At 49.2% G+C, this 15,432-nt stretch overlaps 1 pseudogene; it reads left to right on the forward strand.

Moving 5' to 3' along the window:
* The window catches only part of LOC138858472 (large subunit ribosomal RNA), a 2,768-nt pseudogene extending 834 nt beyond the window's left edge, over nt 1-1,934 (forward strand).
* The last annotated feature ends 13,498 nt before the right edge of the window (nt 1,935-15,432 follow it).

The following is a 15,432-nucleotide window of genomic DNA, read 5'->3' on the forward strand; positions in this document are numbered from 1 at the left end:
CATTGGGTTATATTAAACCTAATGGCGAAATTAACTTAACTGTATTAATAATGGGATTAATTTTTAATGTATTACATTATTAATTCAATCCCTGGCCGTTCCATATAGTTATGTATAATGATAATTTATTATTATTTATACCTCTAACTGGAGCGTACCTTGAGCATATATGCTGTGACCCGAAAGATGGTGAACTATACTTGATCAGGTTGAAGTCAGGGGAAACCCTGATGGAAGACCGAAACAGTTCTGACGTGCAAATCGATTGTCAGAATTGAGTATAGGGGCGAAAGACCAATCGAACCATATAGTAGCTGGTTCCCTCCGAAGTTTCCCTCAGGATAGCTGGTGCATTTAAAAATTATGTAAAATAATCTTATCTGGTAAAGCGAATTATTAGAGGCCTTAGGATCGAAACGACCTTAACCTATTCTCAAACTTTAAATGGGTAAGAACCTCACCTTTCTTGATATGAAGGTTGAGGTTATGATATAATGTGCCCAGTGGGCCACTTTTGGTAAGCAGAACTGGCGCTGTGGGATGAACCAAACGTAATGTTACGGTGCCTAAAATAACAACTCATGCAGATACCATGAAAGGCGTTGGTTGCTTAAAACAGCAGGACGGTGGACATGGAAGTCGTAATCCGCTAAGGAGTGTGTAACAACTCACCTGCCGAAGCAACTAGCCCTTAAAATGGATGGCGCTTAAGTTGTATACCTATACATTACCGCTAAAGTACATGATTTATAATACAATTTCGGTTGGATTATAAATTTTGAACCTTTAGTGAGTAGGAGGGTACAATGGTGTGCTGAGAAGTGTTTGGCGTAAGCCTGCATGGAGCCGCTATTGGTACAGATCTTGGTGGTAGTAGCAAATAATCGAATGAGACCTTGGAGGACTGAAGTGGAGAAGGGTTTCGTGTGAACAGTGGTTGATCACGAGTTAGTCGGTCCTAAGTTCAAGGCGAAAGCCGAAAATTTTCAAGTTTTAATGAAATGAAATGAATGAATTTTTATTCCATAGTAATTAAACACTTGAATAATTTTGAACGAAAGGGAATACGGTTCCAATTCCGTAACCTGTTGAGTATCCGTTTGTTATTAAAAATGGGCCTTGTGCTCATCCTGGCAACAGGAACGACCATAAAGAAGCCGTCGAGAGGTATCGGAAGAGTTTTCTTTTCTGTTTTATAGTCGTACTACCATGGAAGTCTTTCGAAGAGAGATATGGTAGATGGACTAGAAGAGCATGACATTTACTGTTGTGTCGATATTTTCTCCTCGGACCTTGAAAATTTATGGTGGGGTTACGCAAACTTCTCAACAGGCCGTACCAATATCCGCAGCTGGTCTCCAAGGTGAAGAGTCTCTAGTCGATAGAATAATGTAGGTAAGGGAAGTCGGCAAATTAGATCCGTAACTTCGGGATAAGGATTGGCTCTGAAGATTGAGATAGTCGGGCTTGATTGGGAAGCAATACCATGGTTTATGTACTCGTTCTGGGTAAATAGAGAATTTCGATTCTTGTTCCCCGGATAGTAGTTACGTAGCCAATTGTGGAACTTTCTTGCTAAAATTTCTAAAGGTTTTATTATTCTATAGATACTTTTTAAATTATAACGATTATCAATTAACAATCAATTCAGAACTGGCACGGACTTGGGGAATCCGACTGTCTAATTAAAACAAAGCATTGTGATGGCCCTAACGGGTGTTGACACAATGTGATTTCTGCCCAGTGCTCTGAATGTCAAAGTGAAGAAATTCAAGTAAGCGCGGGTAAACGGCGGGAGTAACTATGACTCTCTTAAGGTAGCCAAATGCCTCGTCATCTAATTAGTGACGCGCATGAATGGATTAACGAGATTCCCTCTGTCCCTATCTACTCACTCAGTTGTAGACACTCGAAGTGAACGGTCGTGTTCGCGCATTGAAGAAACAATTTAGTGACAGTTTTAATATAGTAAATTTTCTGTTAACAGAAATCGAACGAAAGCATACAATTGCCTGGCCCGAGTTAAATCGAAGGCCATAGACAGATAAAGCATTACCGCGGGTAATTGCTTTAAAAATTGTAGTGCAAGTGTACAGTGACAAAACTAACAATAGACAGTGTTATTGCCTGGTGCGAAGGCCAGTGACAATTTAGGCACGTTAAGTTTGCTTAAAAACAATAGGCAGTGTTTTTTGCCTGGTGTGTGCTACAAACAATAGGCAGTGTTTTTGCCTGGTGTGTGCTACAAACAATAGGCAGTGTTATTGCCTGCGTGAAGTTTTGTGTGTGTAAAACAAAAGACAGTGACCGCATTGTCCACAAACAGTTCGGGCACCGGTTTTGTGTGGACCGCAAGAAACCTGAAGGCCACTGACAATATTGTTGTAGTGCAGGTACGCGTTCGTGAGTGCCGATTTCGAACTTTGTCGGATCGCGAGTTACGTACTTGTGTAGTAGGTACGCGATCGCGAGGGTAGGAGAAAAATGTCTCCACCACGAAGGCGAGGAGCGAAGGCACCCGCCGAAAGCGATGACTCGGAAGTCGTAATGATTACGGCAGCGTCATCGGCGGGTGAAGAGGAAGTGGAGAAGCCCCCACCGCGCAGAAAGGCTCGCCTGGCCACTCCACCGTTGGGGAGGTGGCGCGAGAGCGCCAGCGAGACGGGAGCGTCGAAACCCGTAGCCGGAGCAGCGAAGGAGGCAGGCGGAGGCAAAAAGAGTGAAGGAGAAAAACGAGAAAAGAAGAAAGGTATAAAAGGGGAGCGTATTTCAAATAAGGCGGGTGTTGTTGGTGGTGTTGTTGGGGGTGGCGCTATCACCCATGTTGCAGCTATGAAAGCTGTAACAGCGGAGGTTAGCGCGTTGGTTTTCGGGGGGAAAAATATAGAGGTTTCCGAGATGAAGGGTCTTATGGAGCTTGCCTCAAAGTACGAGGCACTCCTGATGACCATAATTGCGGAGAACGCTCATCTTCGCGGGCAGGTGGATGCCCTTACGGGAGGGTGTGGGGGATCGCGTCCGACCAAACCAATGGTGGCTCCCGCGACTTCGGCGCCTGCCCCTCCAGCACCCGTGCTGAAGGCAATAGCGCCGATGTCGCCGAAGCCGGTGGAGACCTGGTCAGTTGTGGTCAGGAGTAAGGGGCCTGAAACTTCCTCTAAGGAAGTAATCAAAAAGGTGGTCAAGGAGGTGGGTCCTTCACTCGGCGTAAGGATCCATGATGTTAGGCCGATAAAGGGTGGTGGGGCGGTCATCCGCACTCCCTCCGTATTAGAGAGGGAGAAAGTGGCGACTAACGCAAAATTCGGGGAGGTAGGGTTGGACGTCAGTGTCAACCGGAAGTTGGGGCCAAGAGTTGTGGTGCAAGGAGTACACACCGAGATCTCCCATGAGGAATTCATGGAAGAACTGTTCAGTACGAATTTAAGTCCGGAGGCAAAGAAATCCGACGTTAGGTTGGTCAGTCGCCCCTGGAAGGTGGCGCCAGATGGTAAAACTAACGTCGTTCTGGAGGGTTCGGAGGAAGTAATGTCCGCCCTTTTAGAAGCGGGAAGGTGCTACATTAAGTGGTTTTCCTTCCGAGTGCGACCAGACAGCCCTGTTGCCGGCTGTTTTCGGTGCATGGGCTTTGACCATCGAGTGGCGCAATGTAAGGCCAAGTCCGATGTCTGCCGTAGGTGTGGTCAGGAAGGCCACAGAGCTGCTAGTTGCGTCAATGCACCACATTGTCGCAACTGTGCATTTAAGGGTAGACCAGCTGGGCATCTTATGATGTCAGCTGCTTGTCCAGTCTACTGTGGCATAGTAGAGCGTGCCCTTTCCAGACACTAATGGGGACGATTTTACAGCTAAATTGTCAGGGTTGTTATGCCGTAATGTGCGAGTTAGGGGGTTGTATGCTAGAGGGTGGGTGCGGCATCGCATTACTCCAGGAGCCCTACGCCACTAATGGTGTGGTTCGGGGTCTCCCTGGAGGATTTAGGGTCTTCACAGACCTTAGGAGAAATGCCGCAATAGTTGTGAATAATCCGAGCTACGACTGCGTAGTTCTGGGAGTGCGTAGGTAGTGATAAGATCAGGAGTGATCCTCGTTCTTATCGGGGCATCAGTCTCCTTCCAGTGCTGGGAAAAGTACTGGAGAGAGTTATGGTGGAACGACTTCAGGATCTAACGCGGGATATGTGGTCGGATAGGCAGTATGGTTTCAGGAAAGGACGCAGTGTAGAGGATGCTTGGATGTATGTCCAGAGTGCCGTTAGGGAGAACGTCAACGAATATGTCCTTGGCATATTTGTTGACTTTAAGGGAGCTTTTGACTACCTAATCTGGGATAGGGTGATTGAACGATTGGAGGAGCTCGGCTGCCCGGAAGTTACTCTCTGGCGCAGCTACTTTTCGGACAGAAAAGCCTCAATCGTAGGAATGAATGGGAGTGTCGAGATTGGGGTGGCTCGGGTCTGCCCGCAGGGATCCATCTGTGGTCCATATATTTGGAACCTTATGATGGACTCTCTGCTTGGACAACTTGAACCAGTATGCAAGTGTTGTGCGTACGCGGACGACCTTCTTCTTTTAGTTGAAGGTCACTCAAGGTCCGAAATAGAGCGAGCGGGAGGACGATTCTTAGAAATTGTCCACAGCTGGGGTGTAGGTGTTGGTGTGGACATATCAATGGACAAAACGGTTACAATGCTGCTTAAGGGCAGATTGTCGCCGGCTCGTCCACCGATTGTCCGTGTAAATGGGGTCAGCATCAAATACATGACGCAAGTCAAATACTTGGGGTTGACCATGAGGGAAAGGATGTGTTTCACACCACACTTGGTTAGCGTGAAAGAAAGACTGCTGGCGACTGTCGGCAAGGTCAGGCGCGTTTTACGGAGTGATTGGGGCCTCGGACGTCGTGCGGTTCGCACCATATATCGTAGCTTATTTGTGGCCTGTGCCACTTATGGAGCTGCAGTATGGTGGGAATTAGCCACGACGGTCTTCGGTCGCCAAAAACTACTCTCCGTGCAGCGCTGTATGCTGCTAGCCTGTTTGCCAGTGTGTCGCACCGTTTCAACGGATGCGATGCAAGTTTTGTTAGGTGCACCCCCTCTTGACCTGATTGTCATACAGCGTGCTGTTGCATTCAGGTTAAGAAGAGGCTTGAGTGTGTCCTTGCTGCAGAATAACCTGATTTCCGACCTTGACGTAGAGAGGGAAGGATATCTAGGAAGCAAGAGACTTCTAGAGGACAGGGTTAAGATAAGGTGGCAAGACCGTTGGGACAATAGCCCTAACGGTAGGGTGACCTATGGGTACATCCGGGACGTTAGGTTTGTAGAAGAAAACCCAGACTTCCGATTCTGTCTGAGCCTGGGTTTTCTGCTTACTGGACATGGTCCTCTGAACGCATTTCTGCATCAGAGGCACCTTTCTGACACGCCAGAGTGTATGTGTGGGGCGCGTGTTGAAGATTGGGCGCATGTTATTGCGCTCTGCCCGATGTACTCGGACATTAGGAACCTTGAAGGAATGGGGATTAGTTGGACTAATGGACGATTAGACGTCAGCGGTGTGATCTCCACTAGTCCAAATACCGAACAGTTAGGGTCGTTTGATAGGTTTGCGCGTGAATTGTTCAGGCGGCGGAGACAATTAGCTGAAAATAGGGGTTAGATTAAGGGTGAAAGAGAAGGGGTAGGGATTTAATCCCTGGTCACCAGTACAGAGCAGTATGGAAGCTCAACTGGTAGTAGCTTCGGCTACGAGGTCTGACCGGAGACTTAATTCTGGTACCACGGGGAGCAGGGGCCCTTGGAGTTCGCTCCAACCTGCTCGTGCGGACTGGTCCTTCGGGGAGTATCGTGGTGGTTGTGGTTTATACCCAAATGCCGGAAGAGCTGACGTTTTGTCAGTTCAATGTGGAGTTGCATTGCAACCGGGTGCCGGACCCAAAGTACGGCAGAGGTGTTAGATAGGCCTCGAACCTCACCAAGGTGTGTAGTGTGTCCATTCCACACTACCAATCGGTACTGAAAAATGCCTGGCATTTTCGGGGCGCTGATCAACGCATTGTATTGATACGCCGTGCTTTTGAGCACCGTGAGGTAAGGCCGTCGACGGCAGGTACTCACGTAAAACACACCGGACGCTGTCCCTATCTACTTTCCCCTGCGGGTTTGGGGAAAGAATATGCCCGCGGCAAGGCATGCCTGTCGTAAAAGGCGACTAAAAGCCAATATGCACTATGACTGTTATTATATTCTTTGCCCAGTAATATCAGCATAGTATATGGAGTGATAGTGCTATAATACTCAGCTTGAACTGATATTAGAAACACTTTAAATGAAAAAGCAAATAAAAAGACATTTGAAGTTCAAGCGACAAATGTCACCAGTCATTTGAGTAATGGGGAGCTCAACTGGCAGTAGTTTAGGCTACGCAGTCTGACCGGAGACTTTCCGGTACCACGGGGAGCAGAAAGCCCTTGGACTTCTGTTCAATCTGCTCATTGGGTTCGGCCCTTTGGGGAGTATCGTGGTGGCTGTGGTTGAAACCTAAATGCTGGAAGAACTGAATTTTCAGTTCGAAAAAAAGAAGTTACACAAGTAACTGGGTGCCGTACCCGAAAACGGAAGAGGTTTTAGGTCGGCCTCGAATCATACCAAGATGGTAGTGTGGACCCAGACACACTGCCTTTGGTATCCAAATAAATACTTGCATAAGCTCGTTTTGTTTGGGGCGTTTATCAGATGTGGGTATTGATACGCCGTGCTCTTGAGCACCGTGAGGTAAGGCCGTCGCCGGCAGGTACTCACGTTAATCTACAACGCAAGTTGTCCCTATCTACTCACTCTGTTGTAGACACTCGTAGTGAACGGTCGTGTTAGCGCATTGATAAAACAATTTAGTGACGGTTTAAAACAGTGAATTTTTTCTGTTAACAGAAAACATACAATTGCCTGGCGCGAATTAAATCGAAGGCCAGAGACACATAAAGCATTACCGCGGGTAATTGCTTTAAAAATTGTAGTGCAAGTGTACAGTGACAAAACTAACAATAGACAGTGTTATTGCCTGGTGCGAAGGCCAGTGACAATTTAGGCACGTTTAAGTTTGCTTAAAAACAATAGGCAGTGTTTTTTGCCTGGTGTGTGCTACAAACAATAGGCAGTGTTTTTGCCTGGTGTGTGCTACAAACAATAGGCAGTGTTATTGCCTGCGTGAAGTTTTGTGTGTGTAAAACAAAAGACAGTGACCGCATTGTCCACAAACAGTTCGGGCACCGGTTTTGTGTGGACCGCAAGAAACCTGAAGGCCACTGACAATATTGTTGTAGTGCAGGTACGCGTTCGTGAGTGCCGATTTCGAACTTTGTCGGATCGCGAGTTACGTACTTGTGTAGTAGGTACGCGATCGCGAGGGTAGGAGAAAAATGTCTCCACCACGAAGGCGAGGAGCGAAGGCACCCGCCGAAAGCGATGACTCGGAAGTCGTAATGATTACGGCAGCGTCATCGGCGGGTGAAGAGGAAGTGGAGAAGCCCCCACCGCGCAGAAAGGCTCGCCTGGCCACTCCACCGTTGGGGAGGTGGCGCGAGAGCGCCAGCGAGACGGGAGCGTCGAAACCCGTAGCCGGAGCAGCGAAGGAGGCAGGCGGAGGCAAAAAGAGTGAAGGAGAAAAACGAGAAAAGAAGAAAGGTATAAAAGGGGAGCGTATTTCAAATAAGGCGGGTGTTGTTGGTGGTGTTGTTGGGGGTGGCGCTATCACCCATGTTGCAGCTATGAAAGCTGTAACAGCGGAGGTTAGCGCGTTGGTTTTCGGGGGGAAAAATATAGAGGTTTCCGAGATGAAGGGTCTTATGGAGCTTGCCTCAAAGTACGAGGCACTCCTGATGACCATAATTGCGGAGAACGCTCATCTTCGCGGGCAGGTGGATGCCCTTACGGGAGGGTGTGGGGGATCGCGTCCGACCAAACCAATGGTGGCTCCCGCGACTTCGGCGCCTGCCCCTCCAGCACCCGTGCTGAAGGCAATAGCGCCGATGTCGCCGAAGCCGGTGGAGACCTGGTCAGTTGTGGTCAGGAGTAAGGGGCCTGAAACTTCCTCTAAGGAAGTAATCAAAAAGGTGGTCAAGGAGGTGGGTCCTTCACTCGGCGTAAGGATCCATGATGTTAGGCCGATAAAGGGTGGTGGGGCGGTCATCCGCACTCCCTCCGTATTAGAGAGGGAGAAAGTGGCGACTAACGCAAAATTCGGGGAGGTAGGGTTGGACGTCAGTGTCAACCGGAAGTTGGGGCCAAGGGTTGTGGTGCAAGGAGTACACACCGAGATCTCCCATGAGGAATTCATGGAAGAACTGTTCAGTACGAATTTAAGTCCGGAGGCAAAGAAATCCGACGTTAGGTTGGTCAGTCGCCCCTGGAAGGTGGCGCCAGATGGTAAAACTAACGTCGTTCTGGAGGGTTCGGAGGAAGTAATGTCCGCCCTTTTAGAAGCGGGAAGGTGCTACATTAAGTGGTTTTCCTTCCGAGTGCGACCAGACAGCCCTGTTGCCGGCTGTTTTCGGTGCATGGGCTTTGACCATCGAGTGGCGCAATGTAAGGCCAAGTCCGATGTCTGCCGTAGGTGTGGTCAGGAAGGCCACAGAGCTGCTAGTTGCGTCAATGCACCACATTGTCGCAACTGTGCATTTAAGGGTAGACCAGCTGGGCATCTTATGATGTCAGCTGCTTGTCCAGTCTACTGTGGCATAGTAGAGCGTGCCCTTTCCAGACACTAATGGGGACGATTTTACAGCTAAATTGTCAGGGTTGTTATGCCGTAATGTGCGAGTTAGGGGGTTGTATGCTAGAGGGTGGGTGCGGCATCGCATTACTCCAGGAGCCCTACGCCACTAATGGTGTGGTTCGGGGTCTCCCTGGAGGATTTAGGGTCTTCACAGACCTTAGGAGAAATGCCGCAATAGTTGTGAATAATCCGAGCTACGACTGCGTAGTTCTGGGAGTGCGTAGGTAGTGATAAGATCAGGAGTGATCCTCGTTCTTATCGGGGCATCAGTCTCCTTCCAGTGCTGGGAAAAGTACTGGAGAGAGTTATGGTGGAACGACTTCAGGATCTAACGCGGGATATGTGGTCGGATAGGCAGTATGGTTTCAGGAAAGGACGCAGTGTAGAGGATGCTTGGATGTATGTCCAGAGTGCCGTTAGGGAGAACGTCAACGAATATGTCCTTGGCATATTTGTTGACTTTAAGGGAGCTTTTGACTACCTAATCTGGGATAGGGTGATTGAACGATTGGAGGAGCTCGGCTGCCCGGAAGTTACTCTCTGGCGCAGCTACTTTTCGGACAGAAAAGCCTCAATCGTAGGAATGAATGGGAGTGTCGAGATTGGGGTGGCTCGGGTCTGCCCGCAGGGATCCATCTGTGGTCCATATATTTGGAACCTTATGATGGACTCTCTGCTTGGACAACTTGAACCAGTATGCAAGTGTTGTGCGTACGCGGACGACCTTCTTCTTTTAGTTGAAGGTCACTCAAGGTCCGAAATAGAGCGAGCGGGAGGACGATTCTTAGAAATTGTCCACAGCTGGGGTGTAGGTGTTGGTGTGGACATATCAATGGACAAAACGGTTACAATGCTGCTTAAGGGCAGATTGTCGCCGGCTCGTCCACCGATTGTCCGTGTAAATGGGGTCAGCATCAAATACATGACGCAAGTCAAATACTTGGGGTTGACCATGAGGGAAAGGATGTGTTTCACACCACACTTGGTTAGCGTGAAAGAAAGACTGCTGGCGACTGTCGGCAAGGTCAGGCGCGTTTTACGGAGTGATTGGGGCCTCGGACGTCGTGCGGTTCGCACCATATATCGTAGCTTATTTGTGGCCTGTGCCACTTATGGAGCTGCAGTATGGTGGGAATTAGCCACGACGGTCTTCGGTCGCCAAAAACTACTCTCCGTGCAGCGCTGTATGCTGCTAGCCTGTTTGCCAGTGTGTCGCACCGTTTCAACGGATGCGATGCAAGTTTTGTTAGGTGCACCCCCTCTTGACCTGATTGTCATACAGCGTGCTGTTGCATTCAGGTTAAGAAGAGGCTTGAGTGTGTCCTTGCTGCAGAATAACCTGATTTCCGACCTTGACGTAGAGAGGGAAGGATATCTAGGAAGCAAGAGACTTCTAGAGGACAGGGTTAAGATAAGGTGGCAAGACCGTTGGGACAATAGCCCTAACGGTAGGGTGACCTATGGGTACATCCGGGACGTTAGGTTTGTAGAAGAAAACCCAGACTTCCGATTCTGTCTGAGCCTGGGTTTTCTGCTTACTGGACATGGTCCTCTGAACGCATTTCTGCATCAGAGGCACCTTTCTGACACGCCAGAGTGTATGTGTGGGGCGCGTGTTGAAGATTGGGCGCATGTTATTGCGCTCTGCCCGATGTACTCGGACATTAGGAACCTTGAAGGAATGGGGATTAGTTGGACTAATGGACGATTAGACGTCAGCGGTGTGATCTCCACTAGTCCAAATACCGAACAGTTAGGGTCGTTTGATAGGTTTGCGCGTGAATTGTTCAGGCGGCGGAGACAATTAGCTGAAAATAGGGGTTAGATTAAGGGTGAAAGAGAAGGGGTAGGGATTTAATCCCTGGTCACCAGTACAGAGCAGTATGGAAGCTCAACTGGTAGTAGCTTCGGCTACGAGGTCTGACCGGAGACTTAATTCTGGTACCACGGGGAGCAGGGGCCCTTGGAGTTCGCTCCAACCTGCTCGTGCGGACTGGTCCTTCGGGGAGTATCGTGGTGGTTGTGGTTTATACCCAAATGCCGGAAGAGCTGACGTTTTGTCAGTTCAATGTGGAGTTGCATTGCAACCGGGTGCCGGACCCAAAGTACGGCAGAGGTGTTAGATAGGCCTCGAACCTCACCAAGGTGTGTAGTGTGTCCATTCCACACTACCAATCGGTACTGAAAAATGCCTGGCATTTTCGGGGCGCTGATCAACGCATTGTATTGATACGCCGTGCTTTTGAGCACCGTGAGGTAAGGCCGTCGACGGCAGGTACTCACGTAAAACACACCGGACGCTGTCCCTATCTACTTTCCCCTGCGGGTTTGGGGAAAGAATATGCCCGCGGCAAGGCATGCCTGTCGTAAAAGGCGACTAAAAGCCAATATGCACTATGACTGTTATTATATTCTTTGCCCAGTAATATCAGCATAGTATATGGAGTGATAGTGCTATAATACTCAGCTTGAACTGATATTAGAAACACTTTAAATGAAAAAGCAAATAAAAAGACATTTGAAGTTCAAGCGACAAATGTCACCAGTCATTTGAGTAATGGGGAGCTCAACTGGCAGTAGTTTAGGCTACGCAGTCTGACCGGAGACTTTCCGGTACCACGGGGAGCAGAAAGCCCTTGGACTTCTGTTCAATCTGCTCATTGGGTTCGGCCCTTTGGGGAGTATCGTGGTGGCTGTGGTTGAAACCTAAATGCTGGAAGAACTGAATTTTCAGTTCGAAAAAAAGAAGTTACACAAGTAACTGGGTGCCGTACCCGAAAACGGAAGAGGTTTTAGGTCGGCCTCGAATCATACCAAGATGGTAGTGTGGACCCAGACACACTGCCTTTGGTATCCAAATAAATACTTGCATAAGCTCGTTTTGTTTGGGGCGTTTATCAGATGTGGGTATTGATACGCCGTGCTCTTGAGCACCGTGAGGTAAGGCCGTCGCCGGCAGGTACTCACGTTAATCTACAACGCAAGTTGTCCCTATCTACTCACTCTGTTGTAGACACTCGTAGTGAACGGTCGTGTTAGCGCATTGATAAAACAATTTAGTGACGGTTTAAAACAGTGAATTTTTTCTGTTAACAGAAAACATACAATTGCCTGGCGCGAATTAAATCGAAGGCCAGAGACACATAAAGCATTACCGCGGGTAATTGCTTTAAAAATTGTAGTGCAAGTGTACAGTGACAAAACTAACAATAGACAGTGTTATTGCCTGGTGCGAAGGCCAGTGACAATTTAGGCACGTTTAAGTTTGCTTAAAAACAATAGGCAGTGTTTTTTGCCTGGTGTGTGCTACAAACAATAGGCAGTGTTTTTGCCTGGTGTGTGCTACAAACAATAGGCAGTGTTATTGCCTGCGTGAAGTTTTGTGTGTGTAAAACAAAAGACAGTGACCGCATTGTCCACAAACAGTTCGGGCACCGGTTTTGTGTGGACCGCAAGAAACCTGAAGGCCACTGACAATATTGTTGTAGTGCAGGTACGCGTTCGTGAGTGCCGATTTCGAACTTTGTCGGATCGCGAGTTACGTACTTGTGTAGTAGGTACGCGATCGCGAGGGTAGGAGAAAAATGTCTCCACCACGAAGGCGAGGAGCGAAGGCACCCGCCGAAAGCGATGACTCGGAAGTCGTAATGATTACGGCAGCGTCATCGGCGGGTGAAGAGGAAGTGGAGAAGCCCCCACCGCGCAGAAAGGCTCGCCTGGCCACTCCACCGTTGGGGAGGTCGTGCGAGAGCGCCAGCGAGACGGGAGCGTCGAAACCCGTAGCCGGAGCAGCGAAGGAGGCAGGCGGAGGCAAAAAGAGTGAAGGAGAAAAACGAGAAAAGAAGAAAGGTATAAAAGGGGAGCGTATTTCAAATAAGGGGGGTGTTGTTGGGGGTGTTGTTGGGGGTGGCGCTATCACCCATGTTGCAGCTATGAAAGCTGTAACAGCGGAGGTTAGCGCGTTGGTTTTCGGGGGGAAAAATATAGAGGTTTCCGAGATGAAGGGTCTTATGGAGCTTGCCTCGAAGTACGAGGCACTCCTGATGACCATAATTGCGGAGAACGCTCATCTTCGCGGGCAGGTGGATGCCCTTACGGGAGGGTGTGGGGGATCGCGTCCGACCAAACCAATGGTGGCTCCCGCGACTTCGGCGCCTGCCCCTCCAGCACCCGTGCTGAAGGCAATAGCGCCGATGTCGCCGAAGCCGGTGGAGACCTGGTCAGTTGTGGTCAGGAGTAAGGGGCCTGCAACTTCCTCTAAGGAAGTAATCAAAAAGGTGGTCAAGGAGGTGGGTCCTTCACTCGGCGTAAGGATCCATGATGTTAGGCCGATAAAGGGTGGTGGGGCAGTCATCCGCACTCCCTCCGTATTAGAGAGGGAGAAAGTGGCGACTAACGCAAAATTCGGGGAGGTAGGGTTGGACGTCAGTGTCAACCGGAAGTTGGGGCCAAGGGTTGTGGTGCAAGGAGTACACACCGAGATCTCCCATGAGGAATTCATGGAAGAACTGTTCAGTACGAATTTAAGTCCGGGGCAAAGAAATCCGACGTTAGGTTGGTCAGTCGCCCCTGGAAGGTGGCGCCAGATGGTAAAACTAACGTCGTTCTGGAGGGTTCGGAGGAAGTAATGTCCGCCCTTTTAGAAGCGGGAAGGTGCTACATTAAGTGGTTTTCCTTCCGAGTGCGACCAGACAGCCCTGTTGCCGGCTGTTTTCGGTGCATGGGCTTTGACCATCGAGTGGCGCAATGTAAGGCCAAGTCCGATGTCTGCCGTAGGTGTGGTCAGGAAGGCCACAGAGCTGCTAGTTGCGTCAATGCACCACATTGGCGAATGGGTGGAGGCAAATAGTCTTCACATATTAAACGAGCCAAGCGAGTGGTATACGTTTGATGGGCCTGGGGGTGTGAGCGACATCGATGTGTCCTTCATCAATGAGGCAGCAAATAGGACCTTTAATGTTAGGTGGGAGATTAGGGGAGGCTGGGGATTGAGTGACCATAACTTGATTCAAATTATGGTTACTCCTAAATCTCCTCCCTCGGCGTATGAGAGTCCATTGCGGCGATGGCGTACCTCTGGTATCGACTGGAACCAATATGGACGATCTGTCAGGGAAGCGGTATTAGAAATACCGCTTAGTGAGTTTGAAGACTTTGGGGTGGACGAGCAAATTTCTCGGCTATACGATGTAGTGTGGGAAGTGAACAACAGTGTTCTCGGAAAGTTCGAAAGCTTCAGAGTGAGAAAACTTAAGTGGTGGACGAAAGAGCTAACGATGAAGAGGAGAGCTGTCCGGCGATTGAGACGAAAGTTTCAACGCGCTAGACAGTCAAACTCTGATGGGCTATCCCAGATTAGGTATGAATTTAGTTGTGTGATGAGGGATTACAAACAAATGCTAGTCAAAACCAAGGAAGAGGAATGGAGGAATTTTATAGGGGAAAATAGGAACGACCAATGGGGTCAGGTCTACAAGATCTGTAGGGGTCGTAAGAGGGAGGATATCACCTCTCTCCGCGTTGGTGATACTGTATTATCAACGTGGAGAGACTGTGCTGGGGTTCTGCTAGGAGCGTTCTTTCCTAGGGCGGAGGCTCGGGTATCTCAAACGTGTGAGGTACCTGTTCCTCCACTAGATGAAGGGGAGCTGGGATACGCCTTTGGCCTGGTCAGGTGTAAAAGATCCCCAGGTTTTGATGGTTTGAACGGAGAGATGTGTAAAAGCATGTGGAAGTTCATTCCGGAATACCTGGAGGCCATTTACAATAAGTGCGTGTGGGAGGGATATTTTCCACGGGAGTGGAAAAGAGCTAGGGTCGTTCCTCTCCTGAAGTCCCCTGATAAGATCAGGAGTGATCCTCGTTCTTATCGGGGCATCAGTCTCCTTCCAGTGCTGGGAAAAGTACTGGAGAGAGTTATGGTGGAACGACTTCAGGATCTCACGCGGGATATGTGGTCGGATAGGCAGTATGGTTTCAGGAAAGGACGCAGTGTAGAGGATGCTTGGATGTATGTCCAGAGTGCCGTTAGGGAGAACGTCAACGAATATGTCCTTGGCATATTTGTTGACTTTAAGGGAGCTTTTGACTACCTAATCTGGGATAGGGTGATTGAACGATTGGAGGAGCTCGGCTGCCCGGAAGTTACTCTCTGGCGCAGCTACTTTTCGGACAGAAAAGCCTCAATCGTAGGAATGAATGGGAGTGTCGAGATTGGGGTGGCTCGGGGCTGCCCGCAGGGATCCATCTGTGGTCCATATATTTGGAACCTTATGATGGACAACTTGAACCAGTATGCAAGTGTTGTGCGTACGCGGACGACCTTCTTCTTTTAGTTGAAGGTCACTCAAGGTCCGAAATAGAGCGAGCGGGAGGACGATTCTTAGAAATTCTCCACAGCTGGGGTGTAGGTGTTGGTGTGGACATATCAATGGACAAAACGGTTACAATGCTGCTTAAGGGCAGATTGTCGCCGGCTCGTCCACCGATTGTCCGTGTAAATGGGGTCAGCATCAAATACATGACGCAAGTCAAATACTTGGGGTTGACCATGAGGGAAAGGATGTGTTTCACACCACACTTGGTTAGCGTGAAAGAAAGACTGCTGGCGACTGTCGGCAAGGTCAGGCGCGTTTTACGGAGTGATTGGGGCCT

The sequence above is a fragment of the Bactrocera oleae genome, unplaced genomic scaffold (genome assembly GCF_042242935.1).
Source record: "Bactrocera oleae isolate idBacOlea1 unplaced genomic scaffold, idBacOlea1 ctg00000009.1, whole genome shotgun sequence".
NCBI lineage: Eukaryota > Metazoa > Arthropoda > Insecta > Diptera > Tephritidae > Bactrocera > Bactrocera oleae.